General features: G+C 64.3%; 1 protein-coding gene across 1 annotated transcript in view; it reads left to right on the top strand.

Annotated features, from left to right (window-relative positions):
* Window positions 1–280: 280 nt before the first annotated feature.
* The window catches only part of LOC116957096 (aquaporin-4-like), a 24,551-nt gene continuing 19,275 nt past the window's right edge, over window positions 281–5,556 (top strand). Inside the window, exon 1 of the mRNA XM_076055118.1 lies at window positions 281–525. The gene's annotated coding sequence lies outside the window, so the exon portion shown is untranslated. The remainder of the gene's footprint in view (window positions 526–5,556) is intronic.

The raw sequence follows: 5,556 nt of genomic DNA, 5'->3' as shown, positions 1-5,556 counted from the left end.
TGTCTATAGGGCACTGCTGCTGCTACTCACAGCACTTGCCCCTACAGAGGCTACACGGGGGACCTTTGTCTGTGTGTTTATTGCTACTGCTGCTACTACTCACAGCACTTGCCCCTACAGAGGCTACACGGGGGACCTTTGTCTGTGTGTTTATAGCTATTCCTGCTGCTATTCACAGCACTTGCCCCTACAGAGGCTACACGGGGGACCTTTATCTGTGTGTTTATAGCTACTGCTGCTGCTACTCACAGCACTTGCCCCTACAGAGGCTACACGGGGGACCTTTGTCTGTGTGTTTATAGCTATTCCTGCTGCTATTCACAGCACTTGCCCCTACAGAGGCTACACGGGGGACCTTTGTCTGTGTGTCTATAGGCACTGCTGCTGCTACTCACAGCACTTGCCCCTACAGCCTGCTAGAGGCTACACGGGGGACCTTTGTCTGTGTGTGCCGCTATAAAGGCCGTGACAGGGGCAGTGGGCGATCATTCCGTCAGCAATGAGCAACAACTCTGCAGGACTGCGGTGAGGAATCATCACCACCATCATCATCATCACTATCATCACCATGATCACTATCATCCATCACCATCATAATCACTATCATCACCATCATCATCACCATCACTATCATCACTACCATCATCATGATCATCACTATCATCACTATCATCACCATCATCACCATCATCACTATCACCACCATCATCACCATTATCATCACCATCATCATCACCATCATCATCACCAACATCATCACCATCATCATCATCATCACTATCATCACCATCACCATCATCAGCCATCATCACCATCATCATCACCAACATCATCACCATAATCATCACAACATCATCACCATCATCATCACCATCATTACCATCATCATCATCACCACCATCATCATCACCACCATCACCATCATCATCACCACCACCATCATCACCACCATCATCATCACCATCATCATCACCATCATCAATCATCAACACCATCACCATGATCACCATCATCATCACCACCAACATCACCATCATCATCACCATTATCCCCCCATCTCCCCCCATGTCCCCCACATCTCCCCCCCCATCTCCCCCCCCATCTCCCCCCCCATCTCCCCCCCATCTCCCCCCCATCTCCCCCATTTCCCCCATTTCCCCCCATCTCCCCCCCATCTCCCCCCCATCTCCCCCCCATCTCTCCCCCATCTCCCCCCATCTCCCCCATCTCCCCCCCATCTCCCCCCCAATTTCCCCCCCCATCTCCCCCCATCTCCCCCCCATTCCCCCCCAATCCCCCCAATCTCCCCCCCATCTCCCCCCATCTCCCCCCATCTCCCCCATCTCCCCCCATCTCCCCCCATCTCCCCCATTTCCCCCATTTCCCCCCCATCTCCCCCCCAATTTCCCCCCCATCTCCCCCACATTCGCCCCCATTCCCTCCCCAATCTCCCCCCCATCTCCCCCCATCTCCCCCCCATCTCCCCCCATCTCCCCCCCATCTCCCCCCCATCTCCCCCCCATCTCCCCCCATCTCCCCATCTCCCCCCATCTCCCCCCATCTTACCCCCATCTCCCCCCATCTCCCCCCCATCTCCCCCCCATCTCCCCCCCATCTCCCCCCCATCTCCCCCCATTTCCCCCATTTCCCCCCATCTCCCCCCCATCTCCCCCCATCTCCCCCCCCATCTCCCCCCATCTCCCCTATCTGCCCCCCATCTCCCCCCATCTCCTCCACATCTCCCCACCATCTCCCCCCATCTCCCCCCCCATCTCATCCCCATCTCCCCCCATCTCCCCCATCTCCCCCCCATCTCCCCCCCATCTCCCCCATCTCCCCCATCTCCCCCCCATCTCCTCCCCATCTTTCCCCCATCTCCCCCATCTCCCCCCATCTCCCCCCCCAATCTCCCCCCCATTCCCCCCCATCTCCCCCCATCTCCCCCCATCTCCCCATCTCCCCCATCTCCCCCCCATCTCCCCCCCATCTCCCCCCCATCTCCTCCATCTCCCCCCCATCTCCCCCCCATCTCCCCCCATCTCCCCCCATCTCTCCCCCATCTCCCCCATCTCCTCCCCATCTCCTCCCCATCTCCCCCCATCTCCCCCATCTCCCCGATCTCCCCCCATCTCCCCCCATCTCCCCTCCCATCTCCCCCCATCTCCCCCCATCTCCCCCACATCTCCCCCACATCTCCCCCCATCTCCCCCCCACCTCCCCCCCCATCTCCCCATCTCCCCCCATCTCCCCTCCCAACTCCCCCCATCTCCCCCCATCTCCCCCCATCTCCCCCATCTCCCCCATCTCCCCCCATCTCCGCCCATCTCCCCTCCCATCTCCCCCCATCTCCCCCCATCTCCCCCATCTCCCCCCATCTCCCCCCATATCCCCCCATCTCCCCCCCATCTCCCCCCATCTCCCCCCATCTCCCCCCATCTCCCCCCATCTCCCCCTCATCTCCCCCCATCTCCCCCCCATCTCCCCCCATCTCCCCCATCTCCCCCCCATCTCCCCCCCATCTCCCCCCCCATCTCCCCACATCTCCCCCCCATCTCCCCCCATCTCCCCCCATCTCCCCCCATCTCCCCCCCCATCTCCCCCCCATCTCCCCCATCTCCCCCCATCTCCCCCCCCATCTCCCCCCCATCTCCCCCCATCTCCCCCCATCTCCCCCCCCATCTCCCCCCCATCTCCCCCATCTCCCCCCATCTCCCCCCATCTCCCCATCTCCCCCCCATCTCCCCCCCATCTCCCCCCATCTCCCCCCCATCTCCCCCACATCTCCCTCCCATCTCCCCCATCTCCCCCCATCTTCCCCCCATCTCCCCCCATCTCCCCCCATCTCCCCCCCATCTCCCCCACATCTCCCTCCCATCTCCCCCATCTCCCCCCATCTTCCCCCCATCTCCCCCCATCTCCCCCCCATCTCCCCCTCATCTCCCCCCATCTCCCCCCCCATCTCCCCCCCATCTCCCCCCATCTCCCCCCCATCTCCCCCCCATCTCCCCCATCTCCCCCATCTCCCCCCATCTCCCCTACATCTCCCTCCCATCTCCCCCCCATCTCCCCCCATCTCCTCCCCATCTCCCCCATCTCCCCCCATCTCCCCCCATTCCCCCACATCTCCCCCACATCTCCCCCCATCTCCCCCCCATCTCCCCCCCCCATCTCCCCCCATCTCCCCCCATCTCCCCCCCATCTCCCCCATCTCCCCCCATCTCCCCCCCATCTCCCCCCCATCTCCCCCCCCATCTCCCCCATCTCCCCCCCATCTCCCCCCCATCTCCCCTCATCTCCCCATCTCCCCCATCTCCCCCCATCTCCCCCCATCTCCCCCCCATCTCTCCCCCATCTCCCCCCATCTCCCCCTCATCTCCCCCCCATCTCCCCCCATCTCCCCCCCATCTCCCCCCATCTCTCCCCCATCTCCCCCAACTCCTCCCCATCTCCTCCCCATCTCCCCCCCATCTCCCCCCCATCTCCCCATCCCCCATCTCCCCCCATCTCCCCCCATCTCCCCTCCCATCTCCCCCTATCTCCCCCCATCTCCCCCACATCTCCCCCACATCTCCCCCACATCTCCCCCCATCTCCCCCATCTCCCCCCATCTCCCCTCCCATCTCCCCCCATCTCCCCCCCATCTCCCCCATCTCCCCCATCTCCCCCCATCTCCCCCCATCTCCCCTCCATCTCCCGCCATCTCCCCCCCATCTCCCCCATCTCCCCCATATCCCCCATATCTCCCCCATATCTCCCCCCATCTCCCTCCATCTCCCCCCATCTCCCCCCATCTCCCCCATCTCCCCCCCACTCCCCTCATCTCCCCACATCTCCCCCCCATCTCCCCCACATCTCTCCCCCATCACTCCCATCTCCCCCATCTCCCCACATCTCCCCCCATCTCCCACCCATCTCCCCCCATCTCCTCCCCATCTCCCCCATCTCCCCCCATCTCCCCCATCTCCCCCCCATCTCCCCCCCATCTCCCCCCCATCTCCCCCCACATCTCCCCCCATCTCCCCCCATCTCCCCCCCATCTCCCCCCATCTCCCCCATCTCCCCCATCTCCCCCCCATCTCCCCCCATCCCCCCCATCTCCCCCCATCTCCCCCACATCTCACCCCCATCTCCCCCCCATCTCCCCCCATCTCCCCCCCATCTACCCCCCATCTACCCCATCTCCCCTCATCTCCCCCCATCTCCCCCCCATCTCCCCCACATCTCCCCCCCATCTCCCCCTCATCTCCCCCATCTCCCCCCCATCTCCCCACCATCTTCCCATCTCCCCACATCTCCCCCTCATCTCCCCCCCATCTCCCCCCATCTCCCCCATCCCCATCTCCCCCCATCTCCCCTCCCATCTCCCCCCATCTCCCCCCCATCTCCCCCATCTCCCCCCATATCCCCCATATCTCCCCATCTCCCTCCCATCTCCCCCATCTCCCCCCATCTCCCCCACTCCCCCCCACTCCCCCTCATCTCCCCCACATCTCCCCCCATCTCCCCCATCTCCCCCATCTCCCCCATCTCCCCCCATCTCCCCCCATCTCCCCCCATCTCCCCCCCATCTCCCCCCCATCTCCCCCCATCTCCCCCCATCTCCCCCATCTCCCCCATCTCCCCCCACTCTCCCCCCATCTCCCCCCATCTCCCCCCCATCTCCCCCTCATCTCCCCCCCATCTCCCCCCCCTCTCCCACCATCTTCCCCACCCCCATCTCCCCACATCTCCCCCCCATCTCCCCCTCTCCCCCCATCTCCCCCCCATCTCCCCCCATCTCCCCACCATCTTCCCCATCTCCCCACATCTCCCCCCATCTCCCCCCATCTCCCCCCATCTCCCCCCATCTCCCCCATCTCCCCCCATCTCCCCCCCCATCTCCCCCCATCTCCCCCCATCTCCCCCCATCTCCCCCCATCTCCCCCCATCTCCCCCATCTCCCCCATCTCCATCTCAACCATCTCCCCCCATCTCCCCCCATCTCCCCCCATCTCCCCCCCATCTCCCCCCATCTCCCCCACATCTCCCCCCCATCTCCCCCATCTCTCCCCCCTCCCATCTCCCCCATCTCCCCCATCTCCCCACATCTCCCCCCCATCTCCCCCACTCTCCCCCATCTCCCCCCATCTCCCCCATCTCCCCCCATCTCCCCTCATCTCCCCCCCATCTCCCCCCATCTCCCTCCCCCATCTCCCCCCATCTCCCCCCATCTCCCCCCATCTCCCCAACTCCCCCCATCTCCCCTCTACCACCATCTCCCCCATCTCCCCCCCATCTCCCCATCTCCCCATCTCCCCCATCTCCCCCCATCTCCCCCCATCTCCCCCCATCTCCCCCCATCTCCCCCATCTCCCCTCATCTCCCCCCCATCTCCCCCCCATCTCCCCACATCTCCCCCCCCATCTCCCCCCATCTCCCCACATCTCCCCCCATCTCCCCCCATCTCCCCCATCTCCCCCCATCTCCCCCCATCTCCCCCCCATCTCCCCTCCCCATCTCCCCATCTCCCCCCATCTCCCTCCCCATCTCCCCCATCTCCCCCCATCTCCCCATCTC

This window comes from Petromyzon marinus, chromosome 69, assembly GCF_048934315.1.
Source record: "Petromyzon marinus isolate PM22_M1 ecotype Great Lakes invasive population chromosome 69, UKy_Petmar_22M1.pri1.0, whole genome shotgun sequence".
Classification (NCBI taxonomy): Eukaryota; Metazoa; Chordata; class Hyperoartia; order Petromyzontiformes; family Petromyzontidae; genus Petromyzon; species Petromyzon marinus.
Note: the sequence above shows the minus strand (reverse complement) of the source record. Positions and strands in the feature narration are given on the sequence as shown.